The sequence below is a fragment of the Rhea pennata genome, chromosome 13 (assembly GCF_028389875.1).
Source record: "Rhea pennata isolate bPtePen1 chromosome 13, bPtePen1.pri, whole genome shotgun sequence".
Lineage (NCBI taxonomy): Eukaryota > Metazoa > Chordata > Aves > Rheiformes > Rheidae > Rhea > Rhea pennata.
In genome coordinates, this window is record NC_084675.1 from 1,131,419 (window position 1) to 1,150,280 (window position 18,862).

The following is an 18,862-nucleotide window of genomic DNA, read 5'->3' on the forward strand; positions in this document are numbered from 1 at the left end:
TGTGTCTCAGGTGCTTGGAAAGCCAGGATCTGACATGGTGGGAACTGCCCGTAGCCATGTGTGGTAAATGCAGCAGAGGAGCAGGTCCTCACCAGCTTGCTTCCACAGTGGCTTTGGTGTCACCAAAAGGAGAGCAGGAACCTTTTTAAGCAGTGGAAGGTGTTTCCACCTTCTCTGAGCTTTGCAAGAGTGCCTAAGATGTTGCAAAAACTTAGGCAAACCCTTGCCTGCTGGGAGTGGGAAACCTCGCTCAAGCTGGCATGTGTTGTGCATGCTGAGGCCATGCCATGGGGCTGCTGCCAGATATAGCAAGGTCCCAGTGGAGCTGGTGTCTAACAAAGGGTATACAGTTTGTCCTTAGAGGTGATCACTGCCTGCACAGTGGGCTGGGCAGGCAGGCTTAAGGATGTCCCCAAACCCTGGAAATCAGGATGTTCCCCTGCTATTTCCAGGGCAACCCTAGTTTCTACTCTGGTTCATGCCTATGATGGGAATGCACCATGGTGCCTGATCCCAGGCAGTAGTGGAACCAAGGCCAGAGCTTGCTGAGCTGAAATTGTTTTCAAAACATCCTCCTCAGGGATTTGGCACCTTTTGGGTTTCCTCTCAATGGTAAGAACAGTAAATCTGGCTGCAGTGGCATTGAGCTGCAAAGGCTCATAGAATCACACAATAATAAAGGTTGAAAGGGACCTCTGCAGATGACTGTCCATTCCCCCTGCTCAAACCCGAGTCAACTAGAGCAGGTTGCCAAAAACTGTATCCAGTCGAGTTCTGAGTATCTCCAAGGGTGGAGACTACAACACCTCTCTGGGTGATCTATTTCTGCCCTTCATGTGCTGTTTGTTCCACGGTGAGGGCTGGCCTGGGGACAAGGGACAGCTCGTCAGTGCTGGGAAGCCTCCCTGCTAGCTCCAGACAAGGTCCTGCCATGGCCCACACTGCCAAAAATGTGGTCTAGCAGTACAGGGGCATCTGGTTCTTGAGTTCTGCTTTCTGCTTTGCATGATGAGGGGCTGCTAGTACAGCTGCACATCCCCCTGTTGGGGGAGGAGGTTCTGCAGAAAGGATGATAGCATGTCTTGGTGTATAGAATGTCCCAGACAGGACAAATCATTAGAGTTAAGATGTCTGAAAGTACCTTGTTGGGAGCGAGGGACAGCACCCAGGCACTTTCCCTATGTTGGGAGCTGTGGTGGAACAAAGTGGATCTGTGGGCAGAGGTTGGGTAGCCTGGCAAAGTAATGGCACAAGACAGCTTCTGCCCACGTCTTTGCGATGTCTATGGCAAAGAGGTGCATGGCACAGGGCAGAACCAGGCAGACAGTGCCGTATTAGCCAAACCTGGTGCCCATGATCATCTGAGTCTGAAAGCAGAGGAAGCACTTTTGGAGGTGGTTTTATCTGTAGAGGGGACAGTAGGAGGTATAACCAGAGGATACTTTGTTGTGTCACTGCTAGCTTAGCCTTATTTCATCTGCTGACGAGGGTTGGAGGAGCCCTAAGAGGAAAGTATAGTGATTCTGCCAAAGTATTGGGTACTGCACTGTTAGCCACAATTAGCATATACTACAGTGGGAAAACAACTCTGGGGCAAAAGCACTCCAGAGGTGGAAAGTGGCCCACACATCCTATGTTTTTGTTTTGGTTTCTTTTCCCTCAAAATGAATCCTGGAAATAAAAACAACCCATCACTCCAGCAGCCAGAGCCATGACTTCAATCCACTCATCTAAGTGGGTGTTCTCCTTGCTCTGCCAAAACCTAGCCCCATCCCTGCAACACAATACCAACTTCCAAGATAATCTATACCTTGATTGCAGAGGTCTGAGCAAGAAAGTAGCTTTCTGTCAAGGCAGGCAGGGTGCTGTCAGGATCCTCAGGACAAAATGACTCTCTTCCTGGAACTGAACAGAGTGTCTATCACCTTTATCAGAAAGTAATTGCCAATGCTGTCCAGGAACCTTTGGGATTGCCTGAACCTTGCTGTGCTGTCCCTCCAACATGAATGTGAGTCTACTTCCAGCTGTCTGTAGAAGGCCTCATCTAATTCTTCTTCCTGATCAGGTGGCCTGAAGCAAACCCCCAGAACAGTGTTACCCATTTGGAGAAACTCATGTTTGAGCAGTCTCAAATATGAACCTGTATTCTAGGCTTATATGAAACTACATTTTCAAGACATTCATTACATATGTGGACTTCAGAGTGGTCAGCAATAAATGATTCACACAGCAAAGTAGTCTCTGCTTAGCCACAGTAGAGCAATAGCCTTGTCAAGACCAATGACTTGTTTTGTGTGGGGTATGTCAAGTACGTACACCATGGGCCTCGTTCTCCACAGAATCATAGAATCGGTAAGGTTGGAAAGGACTTCTGGAGATCACCTAATCCTACCTCCCTGCTCAAGTGGGTCACCTAAAGCATGTTAGACAGGGTTGCATCCAGGCGGGCTTTGAAGATCTCCAGAGAAGGAGACTCCACAACTTCTCTGGACAACCTCTTCCACTGCTCCATCACTCTCACAGTGAAGAAATTCCTGCTCACGTTCAGGCAGAACTTCCTGTGGTTCAGTTTTTGCCCATTGCCTCTTGTCCCAACACATGACACCACTGAGAAGAGTATGGCACCATCCCTTTGACACCCTCCTTTCAGGTACTTACACACATTGATAAGATCCCCTCTCAGGCTTCTCTTCCCCAGGCTAAACAGGCCCAGCTCTCGCAGCCGTTCCTCAGAGAGCAGGTGCTCCAGCCCTCTGATCATCCTCATAGCCCTACACTGCGCTCTCTCCAGTAGCTCCATGTCTCTCTTGTACTGGGGAGCCCAAAACTGGACACAGTACTCGAGAGGAGGCCTCACCAGTACTGAGCAGAGAGGCAGGACCACCTCCCTTGACCTGCTGGCAACACTCTTCCTAATGCATCCCAGGAGACCATTGGCCTTCTTGGCCACAAGGGCAAATTGCTGGCTCATAGTCAACTTGTCATCTACCTGCACTCCCTGGTCTTTCTCTGCAGAGCTACTTTCCAGCAGGCCAGCTCCCAGCTCATACTAGGTTATGCCTAGGGTTATTCCTCCCTAGGTGCAGGACTCTGCACTTGCCCTTGTTGAACCTCATGAGGTTCCTCTCTGCCCAGCTCTCCACCCTGTCCAGGTCTCTCTGAAGGGCAGCACAGCCCTCAGGTGTATCAGCCACTCCTCCCAGCTTGGTATTATCAGCAAACCTGCTGAGGAGGCACTCTGTCCTTTCATCCAGGTCATTGATGAACAAGTTGAACAGGATGGGACCCAGTACGGAGCCCTGGGGAACGCCACTAGCCACAGGCCTCCAACTAGACTCTGTGTCACTAAGCACAACCCTCTGAGCTCTGACATTCAGCCAGTTCTCAATCCACCTCACTGTCCACTCATTTAATGCACACTTCCTGAGCCTAGGAGGATGTTACGGGAGACAGTGTTGAAAGCCTTGCTCAAGTCAAGGTACACAACGTCCACTGCTCTCCCCTCATCTACCAAGCCAGGCATTCCATCATAGAAGGCTATCAGGTTGGTGTAGCAGGATTTCCCTTTGGTGAATCCATGCTGACTACTCCTGATCACCTTCTTTTCCTCCATATGCTTACACATGACATCCAGAATGAGCTGTTCCATCACCTTTCCAGGGATGGAGGTGAGTCTGACTGGCTTGTAGTTGCCTGGGTCCTCCTTCTTGCCCTTTCTGAAGACTGGAGTGACACTGCCTTCCTACCAGTCCTCAGGTACCTCTCCAGTTCTCCATGACTTTTCAAAGATGATGGAGAGCAGCCTGGCAACATCTGCCAACTCCCTCAGTACCCGTGGGTCCATCCCATCAGGGCCCATGGATTTGTGGATGTCAGGTTTGCCCAGAAGATCTCTAATCCTATCCTCCTCAACCAAAGGTTAGGCTTCTTTTCTCCAGACTTTCTCTCACGTCTCCAGGCTTTGGGATTCTTGAGGGCTGCCCTTAGCAGTGAAGACTGAAGCAAAGAAAGCATTCAGTAATTCTGCTCTCTCTGTATTCTTCATTACCAGGGCCCCCACCCCACTCAGTAGTGGGCCCACATTTTCCCCAGTCTTCCTCTTGCTACTGATGTATTTGAAGAGTCCCATCTTGTTGTCCTTTACATCCATCACCAAACGTAATTCTAAATGAGCCTTAGTGTTCCTCATCACATCTCTGCACGCTCTGACAACATTCTTATAATTCTCCCAAGTAGCCTGTCCCCTCTTCCACATTCTGTGTACTTTCTTCTTCTGTTGGAGCTTTGTCAGGAGCTCCTTGCTCATCTGTGCAGGTCTCCTGCTCCCTTTGCTGGACTTCTTTCTCCTTGGGATGCACCGCTCTTGAGCTTGGAGGAAGTGATGTTTGAATACTAGCTGGCTCTCCTGGACCCCCCTTCCTTCTAAGCCCTTAACTCATTGGATCCCTTGAAGCAGTACCCAGGGGAGGCTAAAGTCTGCTCTCCTGAAGTCTAGTGTTGCATTCCTAGGGAGACAGCTGAAGCCTGATCTCAGATAGAGACCAAAGCCTGCTCTAGGCACTGTTCAAAACTCAGTTTTATGTCAGCTCTGAAATCTGACTGTTATCCTCCTTAAAATGTGTCAAAGAAAGCCTTAGTCCCGAAGTCTTGTTTGAGGGCCCTTGAAGCACAGAGTTACTAACAGCAGGAAACAAGGGGAGTGAGCTCAACTGGGGGCCTCATTAAAGAGCTGGGATTTCCTCAGTTTAGTCCTTGCTGTTCTGCTCCAGGGCAAGGCGTATTTAGGAAAGGCTGCACTCAACTTTAAAGAAGCCACCTCTGCTGCTGGTGCCTAATTTGAACATGCTAGGAGGCTGATTTTCAGGGATACTGACTATTCTCAACTGTTACTGAAGCTGGGAGCATTGTAAAGGCTTGAATACTCTGCATATCAACTCAAAGGCATGCCTGAGCGAGGAATTCATAATTAAAAGGTCAGCCACACCCCCAGCACATGCTTATAGATAGTTTGATAGACTTTTGACTTAGAGAAATTCAGGAACAGATGTGTGCAAGAACAATTTCTATTTCCTAAGCAGTGAGGTAGATTCCTGATACAAAAGACAAACATTGGTTTGTCACAGGACAACTACAAACAGAAGGTAGATGGGTCATTAAAATTCCTTTATTTCTGGGTCTGAGTATTTAAAGGATTATAAAAAGTTATCTTAGCGTGTAGCTACAGCTCCTCCATTTTAATTAGTGCCTGAACTAAGTTGAGCTTAAAGCAGGATTTACATCTATACCTGAAAGATACGCCATTCTCCACAAAATTACAGCATGCAAATTGATTGACATCTTTCCATAAATGCAAATGACTCTTTTAAGAAATTCATACTAAGGATCTCTTTTCCTCAGAAATCATCTTAACAGAATAACAGATTCTTCAAACTTTTCATGCAATTAGGCCATGGTTGTGGGCTAAACCCTATCACTGCTTACAGTTAATGGCCACTTTTTGACACTGTATTGTAACTAAAATTTCCCTCCTTCAGCAGAAGTTGAAGAAAGGGAACTGCATTCTAGTGATTCAACCAGTCAGTTTGTCCTCTCTGTTTGCTATGCTACAGTTCCGCTGTTGTAATGAATTAATGGACTCAGTCTTGTGTCCTAATCCTCAGAAGCGAATTGTCAAGAGGAAAGGAACATCAGTGCTCATAAAGCTCTCCATGGCACCATCACCAATGCCCTGCTTTGCAAGGCCTGGGACAACTCAGGCAAGGAAAACCCTTAAAGCAGGGACACAGTAAGACTCATGACCTAATCCTCTCTCACCACCACCTCTCATCTTAACTACCTCTTCACGAAATAGCAGTCTGCCAGACCCTTCTCCCTTCCTGTAACCATTACTCAGACTATGATTTAAGGACACAATTTATATATGCTAATATATGCTACTTATGTTTGTTATTTTTGTCAGTTGCTAAGCAGGTTGAGGTAAAGTCTAGGCTGCTGAACAGCTTTAACTGTGCCCTGCAATGACATCTCAAGAGACAAAAATCTGGGGCAAGATTTTTAAAATCAGTTTCAGCTGTAACATCCTTATAACTCCTTAGTCCTATGAGCATTGGTTTATGCCGAGGTTACTTTACATTTAGTCTTCTCTCTGAATTCCCTGCTTTTGTTCCCTGCCTCCTGGGAAGGATAGGTTAGTAAAAAGAGGAAGAAATTTAACTTCCTGCCAATGCATCTGAATTTAAAATTATTAATATTTTTACTCATTCTCCTAGCTTCATTTCACATGTTTTCATGGTAAGAGAATGCAAAGAGGATGTAGCATGAGCTCATGGAAATTTCTCTTCCTCTCAGCTTGCCTGTCAATCAGCTACTAAGTCTTCAACAGTGTTACTGGGGATAAAAAAATATGTCAAACCTAGAAGATTCTGCAACAGAGGAAGATGCAGAAAGTATCACACCATGAAGAACACAAGAGCCCATATGCTTTCTAAGAATGTGTCTTTGCTCACAACTCCCCCTTGTGAAAGTGATCTTCATTTATTCACAGGAACTTTATTTAGGTTTCTTAGAACCACAGAATAGCTGAGGTTGGAAAGACCTCTGGAGACCATCTGATCCAACCCTCCTGCTCAAGCAAGGGTGAGTTAAAGCACATTGCCCAAGACATCATTCAGTCAGGTTTTGAATATCTCCGATGGAGACTCCACAACCTCACTGGGCAATCTGTTCCAACATTCAACCATCCTCACAATAAAGTGTTTTCTTGTGTTCAAATAGAATTTCATATGTTCAAATTCGTGCCCATTGCCTCTTGACCTGTCACTGGGCACCACTGAAAAGAGTCTGGACCTATCTTCTTTATACTTTCCCAGCTATTTATACACATTGATAATATCCCCTAGAGTCTTCTCTTCTCCAGGCTGAACAGCCCCAGCTCTATCAGTCTTTCCTCATGTAAGAGATGCTCCAGTCCCTTCATCTTTGTAGCTGTGTAGCTGGACTCACTCCAGTAAAGCCATCTTTCTGGTACTGCAAGTACAGTATTGGACAGAATTCTCCAGATGTGGCCTCTCTGGGGCTGAGTAGAGGGGAAGGATCACCTCCCTTGGCCTGCTGGCAATGCTATTCCTAATGCAGGCCTGATAGCCTTCTGTTGCCACAAAGGTACATTGCCACCATGACTCACAGGGCCTTCTCTGCAAAGCTGCTCTTCAGCAGGTCAGCCCCCAACCTGTACTGGCACATGGGGTTATTTCTCCCTGGATGCATTCTCTCTGCACTTCCCCTTGTTGAACTTCATGAGGTTTCTCTCTGCCTCTCTCTCCAGCCCTCAGGACCCTCTGAATGGCACCAAAACACCTCATGTATCAGCCACTCCTCCCAGTTTTGTGACATCTGCAACTTTGCTGAGGGTGCATTTGCTACCATCATCCAGGTCATTAATGAAGATGTTAAATTGTACTGGCCTGAGGATTGACTCCTAGTGACGTCTAGTGACAAGCCTCTAGCTAGACTTTATGCCACTGATCACAACCCTCTGAGTCCATCAGTTCAGCCAGTTTTCCGTCCACCTCATTAACCACTTATCTAGCCTGCACTTCATCAGCCTGTCTGGGTGGATAGTATGGGAGACAGTGTCAAAAGCCTTACTGAAGTCAAGAAAAACAACATCGACTGCTTTCCTCTCATTCACCAAGGCAGTCATCTCATCATAGAAGGCGATCAGGTTGGCTGAGTAAAATTTCATCTTTGTAAATCTATGCTGACTACTCTCAATCACCCTTCAGTCCTTCACGTGTCTAGAAAGAGTATTAGTTGCTAGCATTAGTTGCTTCAACTTCCAAGAGACTGAAGTGAGGCTGATTGGTCTGTAGTTCCCCAGATCCTCATTCTTGCCCTTGATGACAAGAGTGACATTTGCTCTCTTCCAGTCCCCAGGAATCTCTCACGATCACCATGACCCTTCAAAGACAATTGAGAGTAGCTTTGCAATAATACCAGCCAACTCCCTCAGCACTCACAGGTGCATCCCATCAGGATCTCTGAACATACAACCATTTGGTTTCAGTGATCCCTAACCTGATCCTCCTCCACCCAGGTTGTCTGAGGTAAAGAAGGCACTCAGTACCTCTGTCTTTTCAGTGCCCTTTGTCACTAGGGTCCTTGACCCATTTTGTAGCCAGCCCACATTTTCCCTAGCCTTTCTTTTGTTGGTTACATACTTATGGAAGCCTTCTTTATTTCACTTTCCTTTTTCACTGCAAGGTATTCACCACTACACTTCAGAACCACCTAAGATGTAAAAATTAAGAACCATCCCAATGCACAACCCACAGGCCACTTTCAGCAAGGAACAGTACACCACACTCGTGTATGTTATGTAGTATAAATTCATACATCTCACTACTAAAGGTGTGGCTGTTTCAGAAAGGCAGGGCAAGGCAAATCGTAGACAGATAGTTTTGTCTAAGCTTTGATGGGCAGGGATCAAACTTATCAATAAATTTTCTAGAAGTTCCCTATTGGGAACTAACTGTGTATTTGCCATCTTCAGGTCCTTCAGTATTTAAGTTAATTTGAGCAGTAAGTTATACTCCACTCAACTGCTAGTTTGGCAAGTCTGAGCTCTTTTATAACCACCAGAGAAATACCACCTAACTCCCATAACTTGCTGTTTAAGAAGGTGTCCTTTAACTTTCCTAATGACACCCTAATTTGGGACAGTATTGAATCCTCTCCCAGTATATGAAAAGCTTTGGTCTTTCAGCTTGTCAAGTCTTCCACAGCGTGGACCAATGCAGTAATTTCAGTCTAACCTTTTGCTACAGCTTATCTACCTTAAGTGCTCCTTTTCCAATCACTTGGTAATCTCAGGAACTCTAGCACATTTCCTGCTCTAACAGACCTGCAAATTTCAGTATAGGTTAAAGCAGGTGTGCAGAGGTGGGCATGGTTAAGGTTTTGGGGTTGCAAGTGACGGTAGCATGCCCAAGCCCCTTCATATCTCAGGTGCTCAGCATGCAGGTCACGAGGGCCACCAGGTTGCAGGCAGCAAAGGGGAAGTGGGCGACAGCCTCCAGTCTTCACAGGGCTCCCGGCACCTGCCAAGTTCGTCCTGGGCAGGGCCACGCGCAGCTCCACACAGCGAGGCCACGCCACCCACCCTGCCCAGCTGTCCGTCAGTGCGGAACAGCCAGCCGAGCTCCACAGGTGGACACCCCGAGCAAAGCGGACGCGGCGAGCCCGGGTCGACCGCTGCCTCCCGCCACCGCCACCGCCGCCGCCGCCGCCGCAGCCGACAGCCCGCCCTCAGCGGCGCGTGACGCACGCACGCACGCACGCACGCACGCCCAAGGCGTCTGTGCGTGCTCGCGCGCGGCCGGGTGACGCCGCGGCCACGGCTCACGTTTGAAGTTGGCGCGCGATTCGCGCCCTCTTCTTCCCTCCTATCCGCCCTCCCAGCCTGCCCTGCGCGGCCGCTTCCCCGCGCGGCCGGCCCGCCTCCCCCTCCCACCCCTCCCCGCTCCGGCCGGCAGCCGCGGCAGCCGCGCTCGCGCAGGCGCACTCCGCCCGCTCGCCGCCATTTTGTGTCCGAAGCGACTGTGGAGCGATTAAACCGCGAGCTGGTGCTGGGCGCTAGCGGTGGCCGCGGCAGGGCGTGCGGGGTGTGGCGGCTCCGCGGGGCCCGGGGCGGCGCGGGGCGGCGGCGGGGCCCGGCGGCCCGAGCGAGCTCGGCGGGGTGCGGGCGCAGGTAAGCGGTGGCGGGGGGTTTGCAGTCGCTTTCTCCGGCCTCTAGGTGTCACGATGGGGCTCCGGTTCGGCTGGGGCCCCGCAGCGGCCGCCGCCGGGGAAGCAGGGGGCTTTGTCTCCCTCTATCGTCCCCAGCGCGGCCGGCGCCTGCCTGCTACCGCCGCCATTCCCCACAGCGCGGCGCTGGGCTGCGGCCTGCCTGGGCCTCCCTTCCCGCCGCCGCCCCCGCCCGGGCAGGCCGCCGCCGAACCACCGGCCGCGACTCCATTTTCTTTCCTTTGTCTCCTCCGCCGAACCGCTGGGGCTAATTACCGCCCCCTCCCCGCCGCGCGAACCACCGGCACCTTCCTTCCTTTCCCTTCCCTTCTCTTCCCTTCCCTTCTCTTCCTTTCCCCTCCCCCGCCTTCCCCGCCCCGCCGGGCCTGGCCCGCTCCCCACCCGCCCGAGCGCGGCTGCTTCCCCTCCCGCCTTCCCCACGCGAACCTCTGCGGGGCTCGGCCCGGCGCGCTCTGCCCGGTGCCCCTGGCCTCGCTTGGTGTCCGGCCGGCGCCTGGCCGCAGGGCGGACGCGGTGGCGGCGGCTGCGTGTCCCGCTCCTGCCGGCCGCCGCCTTGCTGCGCTGGCGTGTGCTGCGGAGTGAGAGGCGCTGCAAGGCGCAGAGCGGGACTCGAGCTCCCTCTGCAAGGCAGGCTGAGCAGCGCCATGCAGCACCGGGACGCGGGTGCGGCTGGGGGGCGCCCGCTCTCGCCGCGCTGCCCCGCCGCCGCCCTCCCGTCGCTCCAGGCGAGCGAGTGCCCTGCCACAGGGCCGCCGTCCCCGTCCCCGCGTGGCGCTCGGGGCCCGGGGCGCCCGCGGGGCTTCATGCCGCCGGGGGGGGGGAGGGCTCACGCAGTCCCACGGGACCGGCTCGCGCGGGGCTCGCCTGGGACCGGCAACACGCGGTGGTGCGGCGCACCTGGGCTGCCGCCGGCCTCGCGTTAAGTTTTGTCGCTTGCTTAAACTTGGCCGAGCTGCAGGCCTGCAAAGATACATTTCCAAGCCGTTTCCCCTCCACAACTTGGCTTTTGCTTTCGTGCCTTTTTAAGAGACTGCTTTTGTGGAGATGAAGATCTTAGCGCACGTTGCTAAATACGTTTTTATTGCATATCTTAACACGAGGTTGTTTGGGGGTGGGGAGCTGGCACACAACCTAATTCTTTTTGTGATGCAAAGGAGTATATCACACGTGTTTTGCTTAGACACCGTATGCTTTTTGTTCTTTACGTCAATTTTTAATGTTTTCGGTAAATATATTAGTACAGTATCTGATTTATTCTTGGCTCTGTTAAATTGCTTTGATACGGGGTTTTGCCATGTTGTATGCATCCTTTTCTAGTCAATGTAATCCTTTCTTAGGACTTGTTTGCTGGTGAAAACCAGCTGGCTTTCCTGATTGACTTCCTTTAAAAAAAAAAAAAAAAAAAAAGTCTTTTTCATGCATGGCTGTGCTTCACCTCATGCCATGGTTATTATATTCTATTAATGAACTTCAGAGATGTTACTAAAAATACCTGAAATACTGTATCTACCACTTCCAATACATGTGTGTTTTTTGTTTCAGTGTAGGAACTGTAAACATTTTCTCAAATTCTGCAATTTATTCTGCTTGTGCAGAGCCTGTTCAACTCACAGAAGTACTTTGAGTGTCAGAAATAGCTCCAAATTGTATTTAAGCTGAGGTTCTTATTTTAAATGTTCCTAACCTTTTACTTAAGTACAGAAGATACCATTAGGAATGAAGAAAGGAGTGATTTAAGCATAAGGGCAAAACAGTGCTTTTTCTAAAGGTGATTCTGGATTTTTTTATTTTTGCTTTGCCTTTTTATTTTCTGGGTATATGGAACTAATTCAATTTTCTGTTCTGTTTCAAATTTCTGCATAGTCTGTACTTAAAACGTACCTGAGAAAGGTTGTTAGGATGCACAGAACGGTTTCATTAACACTTACAGAACTTTGTGGGATGTTTCTGTGCCTTTTACTCGGACACTGTTCCTCAAAATGTGAGTTCCTTACACCCTCAAGTGACTGTACAATAGAATTGGACAAAACTGGCTGTAGTATTTTGGAGAGAGCTTGGAGAGTTGTCGTTGCAATGCAGGTTTATTGGCAACTCATGCTTACAGTGTTATTGAGGGAAAGGACTACTTCAAGAACTGCTTTTAGTATTAGCAGGCGTATCTTGAATCAGAATGATGGTTGGGTTATGTGTATGGTTACCAGTTTTTGTCGCTGCAGCTTGATGTCTGCCTGATAGTACCGTTATAACTTTCTTGGAAATGCCAGAAGCTGACACACTGTTTTTGTATTTGTTCTGCATTTGCCTAAAAATCTAGGTGCTATGGAATTTCTTCTGCATAGAGTCTGTTCCAGAACTTAACTTTGCTTTCTTCTCTTCCCTTTAGTACTTTAGAGAAGCAAGAGTTCTTGGATATAATAAGATTTTTTTGAAGTCTGGTTGAACATTAAGCTTATTTGCTCTCTGACAAGAGCCAGAGTATTCCTTGCCCTTAAGATTCATGCTTAGGCAGGTCTTTCATCACCTATAATAGTAAGTGTTCTTGAGCTCTGATCTTTTAGTAGTACTTCCTGCTCTGTCTAAACAGTGTTCTGTACACTAGCTATTTCAGAGAATTTTGTAAGTGTGTGTATTGCTTGTACAGGCTTACTTTCCAGAAAGATATAGTGATATTTCAAACTGCAGGCTGTTCTGTGTTTTAATCCATGCACATTCTATATGTAGCATCTTTTGACATTTCTGAAGGTTTATCTTGTGAAGAAAATCTGGTGAGGCGCAGATGTGTGTCAGGAACCCTAATGTAGGTGATCTGCTACTGCTTGCCATCATTGTCCTAACTATGTTGATCTCCTCTGAACGTATGATGCTGTAAAGTTGGACTGATGCCTTTTAGACCATCCATGCTGGCACACCCTATCTAGAAAAAGCTACTGATGTTCACAACACTGGGGCATAGAGGATAGAGCAAAAAGGGCAAGACCTACACAGAGAATTATATAATGGTTTTTGGTTTTGTTGTTTATGTAGGGTTTTGGATGTCTTGTGCTCTTTCTGATTCCTAGCAGCCTAGCTCATAAGTGTGTCCATAGATCCCTTCTGGTTCTAGAGAGAACCTTTTCTGGCTCCTGTCTTGCAGGCAGGCACACAGATGCTTTAGCCTAAAGGGTCTATATAGCATCCATTCTGTAAGCCAGTCTTATAACTACTTGAGGCTTGGAAATGCTTTTGAGCAACTTATAATCAAGGTAAAAGCTATAGCTTAAAAAAAATTTTTGTTTGGGGAGAGAAGAACCAAGACTAAAGTTGTTGTTGCAGGGACATGGCATGTCACAAGCAGGTATCACAAAGTGAGTCTTGTCCCCTTCTGTAGAGGAAAGAAAAACAAATTCCTTACCTGATGTCACAGTTCCCATCCATGTGCCAATGGGGAAATTCTTCCATGGCCTTAGATGTGACATTTGGTGTAACCAGGAGCCTGCTGGCAACTGAGAACACAAGTGTGTGTTTTATAGCTTGCTACAACTGGGGATTGGCTGTAGGAAAGATGCAGGATGTCGTGTAAGATGACGTCTCCAGCATTTAAGGCATCTTAGAAATCAAATTTGCAGATGGTAAAGAAGTCAAAGCTGCGGAAGTAAAAATTCTGACTTTGGCACTACCTCACTGTTGGTTTCAGGGGTTTTCTCCTACCCATTGATTGTATTTGCAGAAAATTCACGTTAAAACTTCTTTTCCTGGTAACTCCTGCTTCTACTACCTCTTTTCCATCAGAGAGAGAATGTTTGAGGGAGTAGTTGAGCTTTAGATCATAATGCTTTCTTCTTCCTATGATTATATGTGCTTTAGAAATATATCTAATAAAGAACAGCCACCAGTGCTATCTGCGCACAGGATCTCATATGCTGCCTGAATTGCTGCTGGTCTCCAGCTTCCATAGTGGAGCTAAAAAACTAAAGGTTTGACTTAGTGGTTATTTTGTTTGTATTAACTTACTGAACTACACTGACTTGTTTGCTTGACTTTAAAGCTCTGTTCATCCATTTGGCTCTAGTTCAGATACCCAGTTCAGTCTTTGTTGAACTGGTTCAATGAAATTTCACTCTCCTGTACCACAGTACTACATGATCCTGGAGAAACACACAGATCCCTCCCCCCCCTTTTTTTTAAGATCATATTTACCATTCATAAAGTTGTTTCAGAATGTTGCCTTATGTTTTCCAGACTTTTTGATGAAAAATAGAGGGAAACCTTTTCCTGTACTTTGACTGTAACTCAAAATGTTGCTCTTTTTTGTACTGAGGGTTGTTTGAATTTCATTTGAAATAGTTCTGCTGCTTCTCCCACTTCTCTGTCTTAATCCATTATTCATCAGAAATTAAATACAGCAGATGTATTCTAGCCACATACTTAATGTGGAAAATTAAATAGATGCTTAGCTGATTGATCCTGGTATTTTTGACTTAACAAAACAAACTCCAAAAGAAGAGTAGAAGACTCACAAACTGGTGTAAGGATTTTTATTTTTCAGGTTGTGTTAACCTTTAAGTAATTGTACACTGAACAACTCGGTTTCAGTGCCTAGCAGAAAGCAAAGTTGATGTTTCCTTCAATTTATTTATTATAAACTTGGAAACAATCACGTTTTGGAATGTTTTTCTAGTATGGTCCTTAACTGATGACAACATAGAAATAACAAAGTGGCTGTTCTCAAAATAGTGCAGTAAATGTGTCACAGTGATATCTGTGATAGAACAGATTTCTGAAGAATTGTTCTGTTCTTTCTGTACAGGTGAACATGTGATTAAAAAGTTGTGGTTCATAGGTCTTTACAATTGTACTTCTTAGCTAAGTTCTGTTTTTATGATCCCTTCAGTTTCAGCTGTCCAAATTCTCACTGTCGAACAACTGAGGATTTCAGTATACTGTATTATAATTATATGTCATTGATATTAAGAGGCCAGATGTGCTTAAAAGCACAAGAGGTACAATGATCAGGTAGGATGTGCTGACTGGGTAATGCAGTCAAAGGCTGCCTTACTGGTAGCAATTCAACACACTGTGGTGTTTTCTTTGCAACCTGTAGTGCAGGTACTATGCCCAGACACCTATTGTTCTGTCATTCAGCTATCTGCATTTGCTCCTTACAACATAATCTTATTTGTCTTCCATAAAATCAAACCTATGAAGTTTCTAGAACTGTTATAATGTAGAGGCAGGTTAGGGAGACTGTGTGAACTAAATTCTGTTTATACTGAAAATCTTATTTTCTTTTTCCCTGAAGTCTAAAAATTTGTGTTGACCTCATTGAACTTGTCAACAAAACTGAACCCAAAACACATGGTTTTGGAGCATGAAATATACCTTTGTCTGTATTAATATGAATCATCATAAGGATCTTGTATATCTCTCAAACATCAGCAGGTAAAGTAACCATCCATAAAATAGAGAAGGGGAAAGTAGCTTTTTTCTAATCATGTAAAGACTATTGTTCACTGTAATTAGATACTATATTATATTCCCTCTGCAGGTATTTAGAATTAGACTTTAGCACTGAAAGCCTCTGAAATTCCTGTTTCTCTAAAAAGTACTTCATTTTTGTTGGGAGGGAGAAGATATGTTTGCATTTGCTAGTGGGTTGGTGTGTTTCTTTTTTTACTTCTTACCATAGCTAGGCATGTTCCAGTGTGTAGAAAGTAGTAGCATGTATTTAATATGAACACTATTTGGAATACTAAGGAAATCCCAGGAAATGGGAGAAGTGTTGTATCGGTATTAGAGATGGGTGAACAGTCAGTGATGTAGTGCTGTGCAGAGAAAGACACTTGAGCTACCTTGGGTATCTGACTAGTGTTATATGATGTTACTACATGTGTATGTAGTTGAGGTTGATACCAGCTCTCGTTAGACTTAGTACAGGATTTAGTTAACAAGAAGATAAAAGTACATAGTTAATCCTACTCCACATGGCTTTAAGGAAACTAGATCTTGTAACCTTTATATTGAAGACTTTATCAAACTCAACTTATAAAGTGAGATACCTTTACAGAAATAAAAATTAGTGCACAAAATCAGCAAATGCCATCCAGTTGATTGGTTCATGAATAGTCCATGGAAGTACAGGACTGAATAGTTTCAAGGATGTTAAGCAGAAACTGGTACTTGTCATAATGTGTTTTCATTATAGTGCAAAATCTCTGATTTAAACCTTCTAGATGATAAAATTGTGATTCATGGAATGGGAAATAAGACAGCTGTCATGATTGTGAGGTGAAGTAGATCCACTCATGTGTGTTAAGGCTGCCAAATGTCAATCTGTACATCTGGGGACAAGGAAATTCACTTGAAAGTAAATCATGGCAAATGGTACCCTAGGAAGCAGTGACTGAAGAATATTATGGAGTCAGAGTGGATAAATGGTTTAAACTTGGGTTTCCAAGGTGATACTGTGACAAAGAAGCTAATGTGATTCTCAGACTCATTAATGGAATGAGTAGAGATAGTGTTCTTACTTCTGTGGTATGGGATGAAGTCATTACCAAAATATTATGCAAGTTCTGGTGTCAGCGCTCAAAAGGGTGGGGGAAGAGAGAAATGCCAGCAGCAAGACTGCCTAACCTCTAAAATGATCAAAGAGCTAGAGATAATGTCATGCAATGAAATTTTAGGAGTTTGCTATGCAATTTAGCAGCAAAATTGAGGGATGATTTGGTGAGCATCCTTGGATATCTCTTTGGCAAGATAAAACTGGATATTAAAGAGGTTTTAATTTTGGTGACAGACATAACAAGAATTTGTAGCTAGACAATTTCAAATGAAGACCTCAGTTTTTCAACAGTGAAGATAATTAACCAATGGAATGTGATATGATGAGCAGTGGTGGATTTTTCTATTTCTTAATATCTTTTGAATCAAGAGTGTGCCAACACTTCAGAAAATTGCTTCAGGCAGTTGGAAGGTGCTGGACTGACTGCTTATGCTTTGTATACTTGGTATGCTTTGCTGTCATTTTGAGAGCTGTCGCTCCCAAGAGATCAGACTAGGTGGTCAGATGGAGGATGATCATGCTAAAAAGAAAAGGAAAGAAAAAAAATTGTGGAGGAGCTCCTCATGTCCTTCTAGCACCTCCCATCTTTTTGAGCAGAGATAGGTTTAGGACTTTTCATTGGAAATCTAGAATGTGATCAAGCCAGTCTGACCTTGTGAACATGAGGCTCACATTCAGCTTGCTGTCTCCCAGTAACCCTGTGGCCTTTTCAGCAGAGCTGCTGCACAGCCAGTCAATCTCAAGGCTGTATTGTTGCAGGGGTTCTTTCCAGAATGCTTTACTTAGCCTGAGCATTTCCAACAATACAAAGTGTGGTTTTTTTTTTCTTTTTGTTTTTAATTGAATGTAATTCAGAAAATGTAGCTTTGTAAAGTCTTTTATTTTATGTATCATGACTCTTTGTATTAAAGTGCATATTTGGTAAAATACTGAATACTGAAGAGTGAAACTAGGGAGAGTATCTGTGGAGTAAACAACACTTAACACCAGGTTGTGATAATACACTGTGCCTCAAGGTCTGACTAGGTTTTTGACACTTCTGAATTTTCCAGAATTTTACAGCGAGACTAGCAGCCTGACAGAGGACTAAGCAGCTCTAGGTGGAGATTGCTGAAACCTAAAAGTACTTTCCAAGAACTGCATATGTCAAAAAGATGGGAATGGGAAAGCCTAAGCTGTAGAGAACTTCTGTGTAACCCAAATGCTCTTTCAAATTGAATTTTTTTCAACACAAGTGTCTTTAAGTTTGGCAATTCTAGTTTCTCCTGGCTGTTCGAAGAGGGCAAATAGGATGGCTCTGTTGCCTCCACTTGTGTTCTTTGGAGAAACTTAGTTTGTGTCCAGCGTGACTGCTATTTTACACTGTAGTTGCTAGCACTTATACCAGACCAACTTTTTAGATAGATGCAGTGAATTATGTGGTGAACCTGTAGCTTGTGGGAGGAAGAAACAGAGTTCTCTATCACAATTAATGGCAAACCACTTTCTGCAAGAGATTGTGGAGACTTGAAGGCCCAGAGAGACTAAAGGGAATAGGTAGAGATATCCTGTCTAACATCCCATTACTGTGGATGCTGGGATGAGGGCAGTAGACTGTAGAACTTACAGTCCTGATTGCCCTCCCCTCATAGCATTTCCTACTCCTGCTGTTGGAGACGGTCTATTTGGACTGGATGGGCGGCTAATCCAAGAACATAACTTTTTTTTTTACCTTCTTGTTGGAGAAGGAATTTTGCAACCTATTGATGAAGGTTATAGGAATGAACTTAAGGTACTTGCTGTATCAGGAATAATAGTCATGCATTTAGGGAAGTGAAAGTCCTGGTTTCCATGGTAAATTAGGTTGACTGACTTTGGGACTGTTGTAACCCCATCTCCTTCCACTGCTGGCACTGACACTTACATAGCCATGCCAAGAGCTGGGTCAGGGTCCTCACTTTGCTGTCTGCTCCACCTCCACCTTCCCTGTCCCCCTAACCCTATCCCCCCATATAATGCAAGTGGGGAGTGGAAATATAGCAGCTCTGAGTATGTAGTTGAATCTTTTGTGGAGCTGTGCCGCAAATAATTTTGGGTGATGTAGAGACTCTGAGAAGGTAGTTACACTACAAATGCTAGTCAGTGTTTTGAGTATTTGTATGTGTGTTATCGTATTTGAAATAAAGCAATGAATTTGACTGTGTCAATCTTCAAATGAATTAAATTCTTCCATTTCTTCAGTTTGTATTTTTTTTTTCTTGAAAGAAAGATCTTTGGTTTTTTGGATGATGTTGCAGTCCAATAAAAAGGGCCCTGGCCTGTTTTCTATAAGTGCTTTGTATTGCTATGGACCTTTAGTGATTTGGGGCAAATAACTTAACCTTCATGTCTAGTTTCCCTATCTTGTTGTGTTCAGTTTGCAAAGCTGACTCCTTGTAGCCACTTCTAACATCCAGGGATTTAAAAATGAGAACAGTAAATATTACTGTATTAAAATATTTGCTCTTTTGCATTATGTACTTAAGTGTGATAATTCTA

The 18,862-nt window shown here is 45.5% G+C and overlaps 1 protein-coding gene across 1 annotated transcript in view; it reads left to right on the forward strand.

Annotated features, from left to right (window-relative positions):
- Window positions 1-9,690: 9,690 nt before the first annotated feature.
- CTCF (CCCTC-binding factor) overlaps window positions 9,691-18,862 on the forward strand; it is a 37,216-nt gene continuing 28,044 nt past the window's right edge. Inside the window, exon 1 of the mRNA XM_062586512.1 lies at window positions 9,691-9,748. The gene's annotated coding sequence lies outside the window, so the exon portion shown is untranslated. The remainder of the gene's footprint in view (window positions 9,749-18,862) is intronic.